The sequence below is a fragment of the Stegodyphus dumicola genome, chromosome 5, assembly GCF_044657685.1.
Source record: "Stegodyphus dumicola isolate Sdum_Otavi_A_Nest chromosome 5, ASM4465768v1".
Classification (NCBI taxonomy): domain Eukaryota; kingdom Metazoa; phylum Arthropoda; class Arachnida; order Araneae; family Eresidae; genus Stegodyphus; species Stegodyphus dumicola.
In genome coordinates this window covers 41,585,865-41,604,186 of record NC_140772.1, presented here as the reverse complement: position 1 = coordinate 41,604,186, position 18,322 = coordinate 41,585,865, and the positions used below count along the sequence as shown (strand labels likewise).

The window sequence follows — 18,322 nt, the reverse complement described above, 5'->3', positions numbered from 1 at the left end:
AAGAAGCATCAGCAAAATTTAGAACCATTAAAAACAGCAAATCTGTTAATGTGCAATAGAAAGACACTACACTCGATTATTAGTAAACAATAAATAGGGAAATGATTACGCAATTCCTCTCACGCATTTCGGAATATACGCCTTCGCAGTAACTATCATATCATAAACATTACACAAAATAACTAAGTAAAATATGATGATTTTAACTAAAAAATAAACTGCACCTACCAACAAAGTTGAAAGAAATTTCAGTTTTGAAACACTGGGTCACGTAATGTATTCCATACCGCGACGCCCGATTTTTAAATAAAAAATTTTAATTAAAAAAGAATTTTAATACACGATCGTATAAATGAATATTAATCAAAACAATAACTTTTACAACCGTTAAATGAATCCAATAGCTGTAAATAATTTTTATATAGTGAAAATATTAATTACGATATAAACAACTCTGTTAAATACCATATAATATTTATTGTTGCCATTACTTCACTGAAAATTTATAACACGTATTAAGGAGAGGTTCGCTCTTGTTTTGAATACAAAAATAAAATTTTACTTTGCTGGGAAAATTAATAAAATTTCCTCGTTCATATTAAAATTTCTTTTGTGAAGTAAAATTTCCTGTTAGTGAGTGTAATTCAGTTTTTACTACATACCGCATAAAAATTGGTTACTTACTTCTAGCCAATAAATAGTACTAAATATTTGGCAACTGAAGAAAAGAGAAAGCTAGTTATGTATTCGAATTGTTGTTTGATCCTTCAATTAAATATTAAATCTCCGTAATCTAAGAATTTCGATATCAATGAAGATATTTTAACAAAAACGTCGTTTAACTATATAGTATTTGCTATTGAAACCGAAACAAAAAGTACCGCTTTATTTTGTCTGCTTTTCTTCGCTATCATTATGAAATCATCTGGTTGGCCGATGCTATTCGCACCAGCGGTGCCAAGGGGTTAGAATCCTAACCTCCTTGAGCGGTGCGATTAGCCGCTTAAGCTATTCGCCCCAACATTAACCACGTATGCGCATTGAGTTGTCAGATCCGTCATTTGAACCCAATCGAAAAGAACATATTCTACGTACGCGAACTGCCTAAGTGTTGTAGTGAATCTTTTTTTTTTTTTTAAAGGCGGGTTACTACCTTGGCGTAGTTTTTAATTTTTTAAGCGTTGGCGACTTTCAAAGGTTTAAAAAGAAAAATGGGTTCCTTTTCTTTCGAAAAGAAGGAACACATTTCCTTTTATTAAAGTATATATAAAAAAAGGGCAGATTTTTATGTTCGCAATGTTTATCGTTTTCCTGAACGGTTGGAATAGTTTAAATGACTGATTTGGGGGAGGACAAAATCTTGTTTACATTTTTTGTACTTCTTATAATACATTTAGCTTCAAAAATGTGTTTTGCGCAATCAAGACTTTAACTCATTCCTCTTTGAAAACTTTCGTCCGAGAAAAGATAGTAAAAATTAGACAGAGGATTTCTGGGTAGAAAATTTAGACATGAAATAAGTTAAAAGCGATTAAATCAACTATTAAATGAATAATTAATCATATAATACTCGTTATTAACAATTTATTAACAATTCTGCATGCCTGTTTATATTTTTACGGAAATACTTGACATTTTCAGGACACAAAAAGTACTTCAAAGAACTTTGAAATAGTACAAATACACTAATAAATTAAATTGAAATAAATAATGAGATGTAGATTTTATTTCAAAAATAACTTTTATTTTGAAATATGGCATTTGAACCTATAAACATGTGTGGATACTGGAAAAGTGATCAATATATAAGAATATTATAATTTTCAGTAAGTTTTCCTTATTGAATATAGTCAAAAGTCGTTAATGCAGACACCCATAATCCGGAATGATCTATAATCCGGGCCAGTCAACACATTAGAAAGTGTGTAGCTTATAATCCGGGATCTATAAGCTACAAACTTTCTAATGTGTTGACTCATGCGCATAATACCTTTACGCATGCGCATATGCGTGTACGCATACGCATAATACGTTTATGCATGCGCGTTTAATGTATAACGGACGGTATAAGCTAAGCTAAAATTATCTAAGTATCTATTTCAGTAATGTTGCAGATAGCGTTTTCCTTAAACTTCGAATTGGAACCGGCTTATTATTTTTTGCAGACTGTTAGAGCAATTTTATGAAAGTAAGTTGGAACTTTCGATTATGTCAAATAGAATTTCCGATACTGGATCTACAAAGGGAAAGCATGTTTCGATGTCCATCAAATAAAAAGTGAAATTGCTGCAAAAAAATGGATAAAGGCTCCTTTGTTTCTCTAACCATTACGAAATCTGTTTATCAATTTCACGCTGCTCTGCGCGGGAGGGGGACGTCGCGGTGCGCAATGAACTGGAAGTTAATTTGTCAACACTATCCTTATCTTCAGGGCAGATGTTTTTACTTTATTCGGCTTATAATGTAGTATTTCATCTCGATGTACTCCGTCTTGAATATGACTTAAATCAAATTCCTCGTCATTATAAATATCACGAATACAAATCAAATAGTTTTCTGGTTGCAATTTTTTCTAATTTCGACTATGCGTAATGTATGCTTTACGCATGCGCGTTGAAAGAAATGTTTAATAAAGTAAACAAATAAATATTAGGCCTTTTTTTTGTAAATTTTGATACCCTTTAGATCATAATTTCTCTTTATTTCATAAATTATTGTTTCATATTTTTAATTTTATAATTTCTGCATGCCATCTTACCAGATTTAAACTGATGATCTATAATCCGGAAAAATCGATAATCCGGAATCGCTGAAGTCCCGACGAGTCCGGATTAAAGACTTTTGACTGTAATAAATTCTGACAGTCCTATGCTATAAGACTAGGGTCTAAGTTCGCATAAAAATTCCTCTGTTAAATAAAAGAATTTAAGTAATTTCTGTAGCCTTTTTGTCAATACATTAAAGATTTTAACTAGTTACACGTCCTCGCTTGAAATTAGAATCCTCATTAAATGCCTATTTTATCTAATAATTTCCTGAACATTATCATGTATATAGATTGACCTCTTTGTAACTGATAACTATTACTTCAAATTAATCTCTTGCTGGGGAACTATTAACAACCCTTTCTATTGCTGAGTTACGGTTACCAACCTTCGCTCTCTCTACCGCATGCCTAAAGGAAATTGGCGTAAAATGCTGGTACGTGGGCTGATTGTGCGCATGCGTGAACGTAAGTGGTGTGAATAGCCTCTTAGCTATTAGCACCTTCGGTACGATTAGCCACTGCGCATTTGGTCGGATGCCAGTTTAACTTCTTATTGCAATAAGTTCAATTATAGACCATAATCGTTAACATCCTTAATATACGTCTTACTTTCTAAAATTAGAGGTGACGGGGCAAAGCCGTCAGGGAATATAAAAAAATAAATAAAAACAGTTTGAAAAGTTTCAGATTTTAACGGTAATCGAAAAGGGTTTGTTATGGTTTTTTACAAGGAGGTTAGAATAGAAGGAGGGAGGGTTCGCAGTTTCCTCCACTATCGGGGAATGAAACTCCACCGAACAAGCGGCGTCCATGTTTGTAACTTCAAAACATTGCATTACGGCAGTGAAATGTACTGTTTTTAAGCTGTTGCGTGCATGTATTTTCCACTAAAAATATGTAAAATTTATAATGAAATACTTCGCTATTGTTAGTTTTTTGTTCTAAAGTTAAAAAGATGATATCCGTAATTTACTACGTACAGAAAATCATTAAGAAATAGTTCGAAATCTAAATACATGTGCATAACATTAAAGCCTTTAAAAATAATGTTTCTGCATATTTCAAGAATTTGTTTAGGTTTTATTAGCTACCTGTTGCGTGTACTTTCCAGTTTTTCCTTTAAGAAGTGATATTTCGGATTTATTCACAATATTGTAATTTATTAAAGAATCATTTAAAATATATTTAACCTGAAATTAATAGCAGGTTATATGTCTAAAAAATAGTCATAGGTTGCATTTTTTAAAATGAAAGTTTTAAATAGATTCTTTTCACAACCAACAACCTTATAACAATAAGAATATAAATATTAATAAAATAAAACAGATTTATGTGAAATCAGTGATTGCAGTTTTTGCGCGTTTCATATTTATGAATCTCAAAGAAATTGACTCGAATTAAGCTGAATTACAGAAATATACCTATACCTATATTTTTGGATACATCTTTCCACATGTTCAGTTGTGTAAATATTTTACTTACTTTTATCGCTACACTGCTCATAAATTTGTAAATTTATGCAAAAAAATTTTGGCAACAGGAAAGTTAGTTTATCTTGGTCAAATGCACAAATTATGTTCTTAACAGTTCAAAAAACTTAAAAATGAATAATAATTAATACATAAAGAAAAGCATTACTTTATTTAACCTTTACAATTCATAAAAATAGTAACAATTGGTGTCTCACTTTTCATGAAAATTATCAAACGAATTACCTAAAACGTTCAAATGATACAGTTTAAATCCTAGCATACATCATCGTATATTAAGGAACAAAGATGCCAGCTATAAATAGAAACATTAAAATATATTTAATATATTTTTATTATTATTAAATCCTTTTTTTCACATCTGGAAAGAAAACAACATGACATTGTGATACTTTTTACCGTAGTTATCAAATTACATAAAAAAAAAAAAAAGAAAAAGAAAAAGAAAAAGAAAAGAAAACCAATACTTACGCGTGACAAGTAATCCCAGAAATCTTTTTCGAAAATCTGTTTGTACATCCATGTACAACACAAGCTGACATTCTTCAAAAAGAAAAGAAAAAGATATTGCAATTACAGACTTCCTTGCACAAGTCACAGCGATAACAGAAACATGGCCGCCAAGCTTCACTAAGGCAGTTAAACCTTCCCTCCTTCTATTCTAACCTCCTTGGTTTCCTACGCTGTAGCTGAGATCACAATCTACAGCTTGCAGTTACGTTCATTCCTATTAAACCATTTTATTTGCCTAAGCCTCATTTTCTTCGCGTTTGCGCTATATAAATACAACAGCAAAATTAGAAAAACATTTAAAATGAGCATAGCAGTATACGGTTAGAAATCCCGATGCAAAGTTAAATGTATGTACGTTTCACGCATTGTGATAAAACAACAGTACCTAGAGCCATTGAATTTTGCATAACGCACGTCTTCACCTGAATATGTGCATCTGGAGGCTCAGATTTAGAATTCTGACTTTTATTATCTACTTCATATTTTATAAAGAGTTCTGAGTTTCTGAATAAGAAACTTAACGATTTCAAAGCGAGTAATGGCAACACTGTATGGAAACAAAATTATCTCCAGCGCGCGAGACTGTGTGTCGGAAATTCTAAAGATATGCTCTGTGATATTGCTGTTGAAATGAATTTTATGGTTTAAGTGCGAAGAACATGATATTTAATAAATAAAGGTAACACACAAAACCCCTTTAGGCGTAACATAAAATCTGAAAACTTTCAGATTTTTTCTTTTTTGTTGTTTTAGTCTTTTTTCAGTTTATCATATCAATGTACAGTTTTCCTACTAAGACACCTCTACAAAACTTTTTTTTGTCTTTTTATTATCAACGCTTTGTATGATTGCTTTATTTATTAAATGCTACGTTCTTGGCGCTTATTCAACATAAAATTAAAAAATATATATATATATATATATGAAATGTAATTTCTCATACATTATTTGTTTTGTGCAGCCGGGGCAACAGGAATGAGACAAATTTTGGAATATAAAGTGGTAGGTTTATTTTAGCATCCATCTCGTAAGCGTTCTCCTCGTACCTTGAGCAGAAGCCCAATTTATACATATGTGTACGTCACGAGGCTCCTCCAATCAGCGATATTAATTGAAATCACGAGGTGACGCTATCTTCTCATCAGGAGTGTTCTTAAGTACTTTATGTAATATGACAGATTTATGAGTTTGGCGATTTGGCGGGCGCCAACAGGTTAATATATTTTATACTAAAGAAAGGATTTCGCCAAAATTTAGGAACAGGGATGCAATTTAGGTAAAGAATCGCCAACAGGTTATTAAGCAATATTAATAGAATTTAACTTAATCAATTGATTTAAAAATATCATTACAGATTATCCCCCCCCCATCTGAAAAGGCTTGCAGTCGCGGCCGTCGACCCAAGACAGTACAGATAGTGAGAGCAGAAAATTTAGTTATTAGGAAATTAAGTGAGTAGGAAAACTGATTGGATTTACCTCAAGGCACACAAAATGTTTACATAAAATATAAAATGTTTACATAAAATATGACATAAAATATTTGAATATAATTAATACAGTATATAAAATATAATAAATGATTAATGAAATTATAATATAGTAACTAAATGCAGAACAAATAAAGCACTAATAACATATTGCTGGTTAGCTACGCGGCAATAGGAAATATAGGAAGTAACCGAATTTGTAAGTTTATATCTTAGGGCATGACATTCACAGTTTGCGTATGAGTCCATACAATCATTAGAGTTGTCATTCAGTCTCATCTTCAGTCTTTTACTGGTCTTTGGAGATCTCCGGATCATTTAATTAGCGCTAGAATTATGGATCAGCATTGGCACTGAAAACATTTGAGTTTTCATGTCACGATACTAGAGCTCTTATACTCTTGTTGAAAATACACATTTTGCTAGGTTTTTAACATATTTTGTCACTCTATTTTTTTCTTATTAATGATAACAAAACAAAATTTAACTTCCAACATCCATACCAGTTTTTTGTATACGATGCTGCAGAAACATAAAATGAAATTCAGAAATTTCAACAACTGAAATTTAACTTTTTCAACTGTTGCTACAATTTATAACACAAACATAGGAAACCATGAGCTCAAGGAAATGTGAGGGTATAGTACTCTACTTGTAGTATAGCCTCAATTGAGTGTTTCCCACACGGAAAGTGCATTGAACCTGAAACTCAAGTTTGAAGGAGCCCAGTAAAAGAAAAGGGCAGACAAACTTTTCAGACACTGAGAGATAAATCAATTATTAAGGGGGACAACAGGATGAAAACTAAAAGAAGGGTTATGGATAGTTTATTGATTTATAAATTTTGATTTATTCATGATGTAATTTAAAGTTCTCGGGTGGATAATAGAACCTTAATTTTGACGCATGCACAATCTCAGTTGGTTTCTTCGTGTGAAAATTTTCCCTGTCGATTTCATAATTAACTTCAGATAATTTATTCATAATCCGATAAGGGCCTGAATAGGGTGAAGTCAATTTTCTAGTATTTGGGTATTCAAATTCCTCGTAAAGGACAAAATCTCCAGGTTGAAATTTAGATTCTACAAATCTGATGTCATATCTAGTTTTATTCTTTCGGTGGTATTCGATAGTTCTTTTCTTTGCTAAAGCCCTTGCTTCATTTAAGGAAGGGTATTTATTTTGATCAATTGGAGATTCAAAAGGGAGGTTACCAAATAGTAAATATGTTGGGGTGAACTTAGTTACCGTATGAGGGGAGTTGTTATATTCGATAACAACTTGCTCTAGCACTTTAGTCCATGGTACTTTTTTAGAAGAAGAATTTACTTTACATTTTAGTCGACTTACTATTGATTGATTTACTCTTTCTACTTTACCATTTGTCTGGGGATGGTGAGATGAAGTTAAAAGTTGTTTAACATTATGCTTTTTAAGAAATTTTTTGAATCTAGAGGAAGTGAAGGCTGCATTCCTGTCACTCAGAATTTTTTCGGGGACTTGTACTTGAAATATTTGTTTTAGACAATTGGCATAGGTTTCTGAAGTTACACTTTTAGAGGGAAAAGCCCAGACATATCTTGTTGCATGGTCAATAACTATATGCAAATACTTTTTTGTAGAATTATAATAATTAAATCCTCCCATAGTGTCAATAGAGAGACATTCGAAAGGTTTGTCGGTTGGGGGTACGTCTTGCATAAGACCAAATTTTTTCTGTTTTTTCTTTTTATTAAGTTGACAAGTATGACAATGTTTAACAAAATTTCCGATATCTTCGCTAATATGAGGCCAATAATATTGAGAGGTGATTAAGTTAAGCATAATTTGAACTCCCGGGTGACCAAAATTTTCATGGGTTTTATTCAACAATTTTAATCTTAAAGATTTAGGTACTACAATTTTATAAAAATTCTTTTTCTTAATTACCATCATATCATTTATCTCTTGGTAATTTTTTCCGCAGACATTATCAGTTTTTTGTTGTTGGATTATTTCATTTCTATCAAGTAAATGTACATAATGTTGGAGGTGCTGTGAAACAGGATGTCTAGAAAGCATGTCAGCTTCAATATTGGTAGAGCCCTTCTGATACTTTACTTCATAATTGAACATACTTAGTTTGAGTGACCAACCGAAGAGTCTACCTTTTAAATTTTTAACATTTTTGAGCCAAACGAGGGCATCTACTATGGCCAAACATTCTAACTCAGTAATCGTATAATTTTTCTCATAATTTCTTAAAGTTCGGGAATGATATGATACAGGGTGAAGGACATCATTTTCATCTGGTTGTTTCAAAACAGCTTTAACAGCAGTTTGAGAAGCGTCAACAAAAATATGACATGGCCTACTGGAATCATACAATTGTAAAACAGGTTTGGAAATCAGTATTCTTTTCATTTCGTCGAAAGCTTTTTGACATTGGTCATCCCACTCCCACTTGACATCTTTTTTCAAGAGTCTGTTTAATGGAGCTCTAATAGTTGCATAATTCGGAATGAATCTATGATACACATTCATACTTCCCAAAACTCTTTGTAACTCTTTGGTGTTACTAGGGTTTTTAAGTTTCTTAATAACTTCTATATTATGGTTATTGGGAATTATTCTACCATTTTTTATTTCATAGCCAAGAAATGTGATCTGATCTCGGGAGAACACACATTTGTTTCGATTCAATTTAATATGCTCCTCTTTAAACACCTCAAATAAAATTTTTAAATGTTCTAAATGTTCCTTCTCAGAGGAAGAGTAAACGATTATATCATCAAAGTAACTGCAAGCGAAATTAATTTTATTTTTTGTTAATATTCGTCTAATTGTTCTGTTAAAAATTGCAGGAGCATTTTTGAAACCAAAAGGGAGTCTTAACCATTCGAATAATCCAAAATTCGTGCAAAAAGCTAATTTCTCAGTATCTGCAGGGTGAATCGGGATATACCAGAAACCAGATCTCAAATCAATTGTAGAAAATACGAATTGTAGAAAATTGCTTTACTTAATTTGTCTAACAAAGTGTCAATGCGAGGAAGAGGGTTTGCATCTGTTTTAGCCAGGGAATTCAATTTTCGATAAACTATACATAATCTAGTTTTCTTACCTTCCTCACGTTTAAGTACTAAAGTCACGGGGGATGAATATGGGCTACAACTTTCTTTAATTATACCTGCTTGTAATAATTGATCAATTTGGGTCTTAATTTCCTCTTCTTCCATAGGGGATGTTCTATAAGGTCTTAATGATACAGGCAACTCAGAATTTAAATTAATTCGTTGAGGTTCAATATTAATTTTTCCTACATCATACTTATTTTTAGAAAACACAGACGAATAATCATTTAACAATTTTCCCAAGTTATACCCTTTGTTATCGACAGTATTAGAAACAGCATTTTTCACATAAATGTTAGACTGAGAAACTAATTCCTTTGGATTTGTAGTCCGAGATTTACAGGTTGGAAAATTTCTTACATCATCATCATTATTATTAACACATGGATAAACATTTATTGTACCACTTTGAAGTTGGAGGTGTAGCGATATGGGTCGGCTGTCAAAATGGCAGTCATCATTAAGTACAATAGCTCTCTGTTTAATTTTTAAATTAGTACAATCAATACTCAACTCAAATAATTTGCATTCATAAAGTCCTAAAATTACATAATTCAAATTATTATCAAGAACAAACAAGGTAATTTGTTTACTAATCCGTCCAATTTTCATTTGTATACAACATATTTTGTTGAAGATTATTTTTCCTTTAGTTTGGGTTACTGAAAATGATCTAACTCTTTGTACTTTTAAACGTAATTGTCTAGCTGTTTTGGAAGAAATTATTGATATGGTGGCACCACTGTCTACAACACACTCTAGAAGTTTCTTATTGGGCAAATATCCCGACACCTTTAATAGTCAACTACTGTGAGGGGTTTCTGGGGTTGGTTCTATTGCAAGGGGCGTAACATTAGGTGTATCAGATCTCTCCCTTCTGAAAGGACAAACCTGAAACCAGTGAAAAGCATTTGGGATTCCGTTACGGGTGCAAAGTCTACAGGGACTAGGTGGCAATGGCAATCTATTTTGAGAATTATAATTATGATGGCTTGTAAATCCTGGACCACTGAACCGATTATAAAAATTACTTGGTCTCTGAAAACGTTGGAAATTGTTGGGTCTAGGAGAATCTTGTCTCACAGTAGCTGAAATTCTACTTCTATTAAATCGATTGTAATCTTGGGGACTGTTCTCAATCGGAGTAACAAATCTGGGAGGTGCACTTTTGATTTGTTGATTTTCTCTAATCTTAATAAGCTTATGGACACGAGTAAGCCAAGAGATGGGGTCAGAGGGTGCGTTGATCGTCATTAAGGATTTTAATTCTGTAGGAAGGCCATCCGTCAGACCCTCCAAGATCATTTCATGAGTTAGATTTAATTTTTTACCAATATCTAATTTTTTGCGAAAATATTGCGTTATGTCATCTTTATGATTGTACTTGTAATTGGCAAAATCACCAAACGTAGTTAAAGTGGGGTCGAAAAAATTTTCCTTTAAAATTTGGACTAATTCCACATATTTAGTAATTTTATGGCAGTTTTTGACATATACGCTAAGTGCATTTGCATTACCTTTTAGATATCGAGCTACATTATTAAGCTTCCACGTTTCATCTTTATCTAAATGAGTTTTGTTAAAGTACTCAAGCCATGAATTTATATCCATATCATTCTGCGCGTCAAAGGGAATTATACTTGTTTCAGGTTCAGCGCTAGCTGCCCTTAATGAATCATCAGGATCAGAGAGGTTTTCATTAGCCATTATTCTTTTAATAATACTTTCATAAATAAAACTAATAATACTTTATAAATAAAACTAATAATACTTTCATAAATAAAACTAACTCAAAAATAATATTCTTTAAATTTTCCCAAAACAATATTAAAACCAAAATACATCCTTAACTATATAACACCAAATTTAAAATACATTTATACCAAAATAATACTTTTTAAAATTTTCAAAATAAAAACACTATTATTAAATCAGTAATTATAACTCAATAGTAATAATATCATTTGCATCGCCAATCTTTTTACTAATTGCTTCTGTTTGACTTATTGTGACGAGAATACGAGTGATGAAATCGACACGAAAATACACATTTTTGCGCACTCTTGTTTAGATTTTCGCAAAACACGATCAATCACCACACAAGCACAAAGCTCTCGAGAGCAACACAGAACGGCGTAGACGTAGGGAAAGATTTCCATCCTCAAAAGTAGGTCAACGGTAAGAGCACATTTGAGGAACGACGAACTTTCGATGGAAAAGCAAATCACACATCACAGGGGGCAGAAGGATGCTTCTCTGGACGTAAAATAATCTGCAGAATACCAGAATACAGGTAACAGAAGGATGATTCTCTTGAAGCAAGAACGCCTAGCGAAAAATGTAGAAACATAGAAGTCGCACAGCGGGAAATTCATCTAAAGTGCGTAACATTTTATCCGTATAATCCTTGGGGTATCTTCTTTTTTAGATAATCCCTTTGAAGGTGGAATCCTACCGGCTTTCTGAAATGTAATTTCTCATACATTATTTGCTTTGTGCAGCCGGGGCAACAGGAATGAGACAAATTTTGGAATATAAAGTGGTAGGTTTATTTTAGCATCCATCTCGTAAGCGTTCTCCTCGTACCTTGAGCACAAGGTTCTTTAATATACTAAGGTTAGGCCAGGAACGGAAAAAGCGTGTCATTGGTTGCTGGTAGTGACGTCACCCGGGAGACAAGACGCATCGGCCGACGCGTCTGCTACATGATTTTGGTAATGGAAAAAATGTAAAATAAAGCAAAATAATCATTTTTATGTGGTAGATACACCGGAAATACCGGGTATATACTTTCCGATTAAGTATTTTGTTAAAGAAAATGTTTGTTTTATGCACAGAATTCGTACGAATGCTGAAAATAATTGTAAACATTAAATTCTTTTCGTAAAGGAAAGCATTAGAATGAAAAACGATATTTAAGTTAATTAAGGGAAATAAATATTGTAAAACAAGGTATTTTTCAATATTTTTTCGTAGTATTGTTTGCACTAAATAAATCTTGTTGAACAGAACACATAATGGCGTAACTGCTAAGACCATGGTAAAAACATAATCAAAAAGTATTATTCTATTTATTTTCATTGCTCATGCACTTTTTTTAATACACAGGAACTTTGACATTCCATGAGAAATATATGATCGTGATTTTCAGTTTAAATTACATATCTCAAGCAAAAATATATATAAAAAGATTTGACTTAACAAATTCATATTTAAATACCATAAAATTCTACAAATTTCTTAATATCCGTCATTATACTTTTAAATAGTATACTTATCACATTCTTTTTAAAGTGAAAAGTCACTTCATACTGATTCACTTCAGATTTTAGCAGAAGTGTCTATATTTTCAGTATAATCTAAAAGTACTCTTATAATCCCTTACACTCCCAAGATTTCTATATAACATTTATCCTGACGTGATTATTTGCTATAGTAAATAATCTTCGATATTGGCATCCTATTCTTCCTTCCATACATTAAAAATGGAACAATTAAAATACATTTTCTTACACATATACGCACAATAATAATAATAATAATAAACTTGCCCTACATCTTAGTTTCGGCCCACCAGCGGTCGAGCGGTAAAGTCGCTGAACACTGGTAGTTCGGTCCGAATCCCGCGAACGGGATGGCTGCATGGGTGTTTTCGTGGTTTTCCTCATGTGTAACGTGTATACGAGCCAGTTTCCCTTAGAAAGTCCTCCACGAAGGCATCACACCTATTACGCAGATAGCCCTAGTGTGCTTTGCCATAATTAAATACACCACCACATCTTAATTTCAATTCAGCCTGTACACAAATTAAATATTTTTAATTACTAATGTATTTTTATCAGGTTGTTTCTTAAAATACTTTTGTTATACTCGAAATATGTGTTCAATATTGAATTATTTTTCTTTCTCTTATAATTAAAAACAAGTTATATGGAATCAAAATTAAAACATATGCAGCAGTTAAATAACACTGAACAGAATATCTTACTTACTCTTTCGCTATTTGTATTCTAGCATTATACACAGATTTGTTTTCCTTCAGGTTTAAGCATGTGTAAGTTATATCAATTAAATTAAATCACACATACCTGTATGCATCAGTTAAATAACACTGAAGGAAATATGTCACTCACTCATTCGATGTTTACATCATAGTGTGGTCGAGAAATTGTTCTTTCCTCACGGTGAGGCATGTATCAGTTTACTTAATTCACAAAGCTTAATCCAGACGCTGCTTCAATACATAGAATTACGTTTGGGATGTAAAAAAAGTAACCAAAACATGTGAATGAAGTTGGATACGCGAATTTATTAACTAATCATTCAGGTACTCAGTATTGGTAAACATGACACTGAGTTTAAATATCTCACTACGATGTAAGTATCATACACAAAATGAAGATTATGATAAAAAATGATTTAAAATGAGAAATTTTTCAATATAAATGTAAAATAAATGTAAAATTACATCACAGTTATGTATGAAAACTACATAAATTCATTAAAAAAAATAGTTATTTTATCTGGTTGTAAAGAGTGTTTTCTGCCAAAAAACGTATTAACTTGTATAATTCTGACACAACGCTATAGCACAATTTGCCTAGGTATAATAGCAAATTAACAACACAAATCAAATAAAAGTGTTGATGCAACGAAAGTAAACAAACGCCAAGAACTAACGCTGTCACCCACATGACGTCATGCGTATGTGGCATAACTTTCTCCGTGCACTGCGCATCGCTCTTGGGCCCCCCCCCTGCCTTGAGCAGAAGCCCAATTTATACATATGTGTACGTCACGAGGCTCCTCTAATCAGCGATATTAATTGAAATCACGAGGTGACGCTATCTTCTCATCAGGAGTGTTCTTAAGTACTTTATGTAATATGACAGATTTATGAGTTTGGCGATTTGGCGGGCGCCAACAGGTTAATATATTTTATACTAAAGAAAGGATTTCGCCAAAATTTAGGAACAGGGATGCAATTTAGGTAAAGAATCGCCAACAGGTTATTAAGCAATATTAATAGAATTTAATTTAATCAATTGATTTAAAAATATCATTACATATATATATATATATATATATATATATAAAAAAAAAAAAAAAAAAAAAAAAAAAAAAAAAAAAAGCAGAATATTTTTAGAATTTCCAAAAGCAATCGTGCTGAAGATAAAAATGCTTTATTATGTACAGTGTTGCCCTTGCTGGCTTTGAAATCTTTGAGTATGTCAATCAAAAATTTGTTAAAGTTTCCCAAAATATTAAATAGGTAATAAAGTAAATTCGAAATTCAAAATTCCAGCCTCTGGTTGCCCATGTTCAAGTAAAGGTAAAACTGACTCTTTTTACTGAAAACAAGAATACTATTTTAACAGTGTTGGCTAACATTTATTCAGATTGTTTTCTGCATTTATTCTAACATCTCCACGTAAATAAAAATTCTGTAAAGTGGAACTAATATAATATCCTCCTATATGACTATGCATTAGTATAAAACCTGAGTAACAAATCATTTCCTATAAGTAGTAAACGATAAGAAAAGGTATTCTTATGGTTTGGTTTATTTAACTAAGGCAAAGCACACTAGGTCTATCTACCTAAGGGGAGGGATGCCTTCCTGGAGGACTTTCTAAGGGAAACTGGCTCGTATACACGTTACAAATGGGGAAAAGAACGAAAACGCCCATGCAGCCAGCCCGTTCGCGGGATTCGAACCTCGAACGGAACTATCAGTGTTCAGCAACTCTACCGCTCGGCCGCTGGTGAGCCATGTACTTTTATGATAAATTATCAAAAGACTTAAGCAGTACAAGTAAGATAAAGAGATATTCATTTAAAACATAACATGGAATAGTTGACAGCTAAATAAAGATACATTTCAATATAAATAAAAATTTCTTATTAAAACACATACTTACTAAAATATTTTTTCTCACAAATTTTCTATTCTATCACGTAAAGTAGACAATGAAATATTCTTTAAAAAGTCTTCACTATCATAAATACAGCAGCAAGTGTCTACATACAGTTTTTGAGCGAGTCTTTTAACGTTCATTGACAATATAGCATTGTCAGTATTATTCATAGCTTCTTCCCGAGTCGTCTCCATTATACAGGGGTGACGATGTTGACTTTGATGATCGACCGCGCACCCCTCACAGATAAACACCTCGTTGAGACTGGTTAAGTACTCCTCGTAAATAACATCGTTAACTTTCTGCATGCATTGCTTGCTAGTTAAATGTTCCAGCTGCTGGCATTTTGATCGCCGTTTTCTCATCTCATGTGGTAACACATTTTGAAATAGAGCAGTTTGGATAGTATGTGTTATTTCACTGTATAAATCTAAAAGCTTTTTGGTCTGGTATAACACTAATTCAATACAATCTGCTACGAGACGGAAACCACCGCAGGAGCTTTTAAAATTTTGTTGAAGAACACATTGGGGCGTTTGCACAAAATACCGCCAACTGATTATTGGCTATGAAGAATGCTTCCAATTACTTGAAATTAAAGTTTGGCAATTTGTTCATGAAGTCATACCACGTCGCAGGAGTCACACCCCCAACCACGTCATACTCACACCCTCAAGAGAAGCTTCCAATTACTTGAAATTAAAGTTTGGTAATTTGTTCATGAAGTCATACCACGTCGCAGGAGTCATACTCACACCCTCAAGAGAAGCTTCCAATTACTTGAAATTAAAGTTTGGCAATTTGTTCATGAAGTCATACCACGTCGCAGGAGTCATACTCACACCCTCAAGAGAAGCTTCCAATTACTTGAAATTAAAGTTTGGTAATTTGTTCATGAAGTCTTACCACGTCGCAGGAGTCATACTCACACCCTCAAGAGAAGATCCACAGTTGAAATTATTCTTTTCTGAAAAGTTCTGTATATGAATTCAAACGTTATTATTTCTACTTACAACGATGGAAAGACGCCACATTCGTTCTAAGGACCAATAATTGATTTCGTGATGACTGGTAATGCAGACTCAGCTAATCGTCCTGGGATATCTCCAGTATCTCATCTTCTAATCGTGGTTTTTTACGCAGAAAAGTCCTTTTATTCATATACGGTTTTGGGGTTATGTCGTCATAATAACCGAAGTCTATCTCATCAGAAGAGCGCTTCACTTGCGGAGATATAATTTTTGTAAACGTCAAACTTACTGGAATAGTCTTCACTTCGGGCTGGGATGGGATACCGTGTTTCCAGACTACATTCGGAGGGGGGTCATCACTAGAAGCGATCCATGCTCCAGACTCAGAACGTGAGTCATATAATTCTCTCTTGTAAAATGCATTACTAGCGTCGCACCGTAGCTCAGTGAGGGAATGCAGTAGGAAAGGTCCAGGGAGCTTTCATCTCTGTGCCCTGATATCTTGGGATCTCCGTGAGGGTATTTGTTGAGCAGAACGTAGTTATATTTTTCGTGAATGAGTGCTTCCACTTCTTTTAATTTGCTGCAGCATAGAGTCCAGGGCTGGGCGACGATCGATGTCCCCGAAAAACTGTAGGTGAGTCCATTTTCATTTCCGAGGGCGCAACAAAGTCGAGCTGGAATATATTGGTGGCCATAAATATTCATTTTCACGGGTTGGAAAGGATAAGGATAAGGATAAGTTTTCAGTGGCTGTCATTTTACAAAGCAAAGGATCATTAATTTTTTAAAATTAAATCAATATGTTATTGTTTAAAATACTAAGAGATTTGAAAGAAGTAATATTTCCTAGTAATTAAAATTTTTATTTTGCTCTGCTAAAACAAAATAAAAACATAAATTAAAAATTTTTATTTTGTGATATATCCAACTGATAATTATTATGAACGCTTGCACCTTCGTTATAGTTAATAAAAGGTAATAAGTATTTGTTATTTAATTAAAATTTTAACACTTAACATTAATTAATTATTATAAACAAAAATAAATTATGTAATACTTAATCATTTTAATTACTATTATTATAGTAGTTATTTGTTTTTTATTTATTTGTCTGTTTAGTTTTAATTTAACTACTTATTTTTTATTTGATTTGTGTTTATTATTTTTTTCCCAATGTTTTTCAGCTTCCTCTTTTTTGAAAATTTATAATTGTGAATTATTCTTCGAGATTTAAATTGAAATCTAAAATTTTCAGACTGCAATTTATTTGTTTTATTTACCGTGCAATCTTTACACTACATTCGAATTAATTAAAACCCTGCAATTTTATAATAGAGTAATACTGTTGCTTTGTAAGGAAATTGCGTTCAATTAAATTTTCATGAAACAAATTCTAAATGAATAGCTATTTTGTTGCCATTATCTAGAAGTAAAATGTTAATTCTTGAAATAAACATTCGAAACGAAAGCTGTAGTACTGACTATATCTGCAGTCTATGACTGTAAAATGTAACCTAAAATTAGTTTATGTAATTAGGAGGAACTTATTCATTCTGGTTCATATTTCTAATCACTGGATCATCTTATTCATTTAAAGAATCCTGAAAAGTTTTTAAAATAAAATGTAAGTTTTTATACTTCCTTGCTACTTTTATCTAAAAGCAATTAACTATTCAGAAAATCTAGAGGAATATGGAGGAATAAAGCGAACGTAGTAATCGCACAATGCGCAAACATTCATAGTTTATAATTCTGAATATAGATGGCAGCAGTAGCAAATTATTTTTGCCTTGCGTTTGTAGTGTGGGAAAGGTCGGGAGGGACGTTCACGGCTTATTCGAAGTCACAGGCAGTTAAGGTAGTTACAAAGGCAAAGGAAAAGAGGATAACCAATATTAAAATTAATAAAGATGCTTTTAGAAAATTAAATGTATTTTCAAGCAGTTTACTATCGAGAATAAATTCATTTGCTGCTTTGCAAATTTAATATTTATATGCAATGCAGCAAACTTAGCCGTAATGATACTGTCGAAAGACTGATGGCGTAGAATGTTGATC

At 32.5% G+C, this 18,322-nt stretch overlaps 1 protein-coding gene across 1 annotated transcript in view; it reads right to left on the bottom strand.

Moving 5' to 3' along the window:
- LOC118182201 (cyclic AMP-dependent transcription factor ATF-2-like) overlaps positions 1–471 on the bottom strand; it is a 64,677-nt gene extending 64,206 nt beyond the window's left edge. Inside the window, exon 1 of the mRNA XM_035351519.2 lies at positions 229–471. The gene's annotated coding sequence lies outside the window, so the exon portion shown is untranslated. The remainder of the gene's footprint in view (positions 1–228) is intronic.
- Positions 472–18,322: the final 17,851 nt, after the last annotated feature.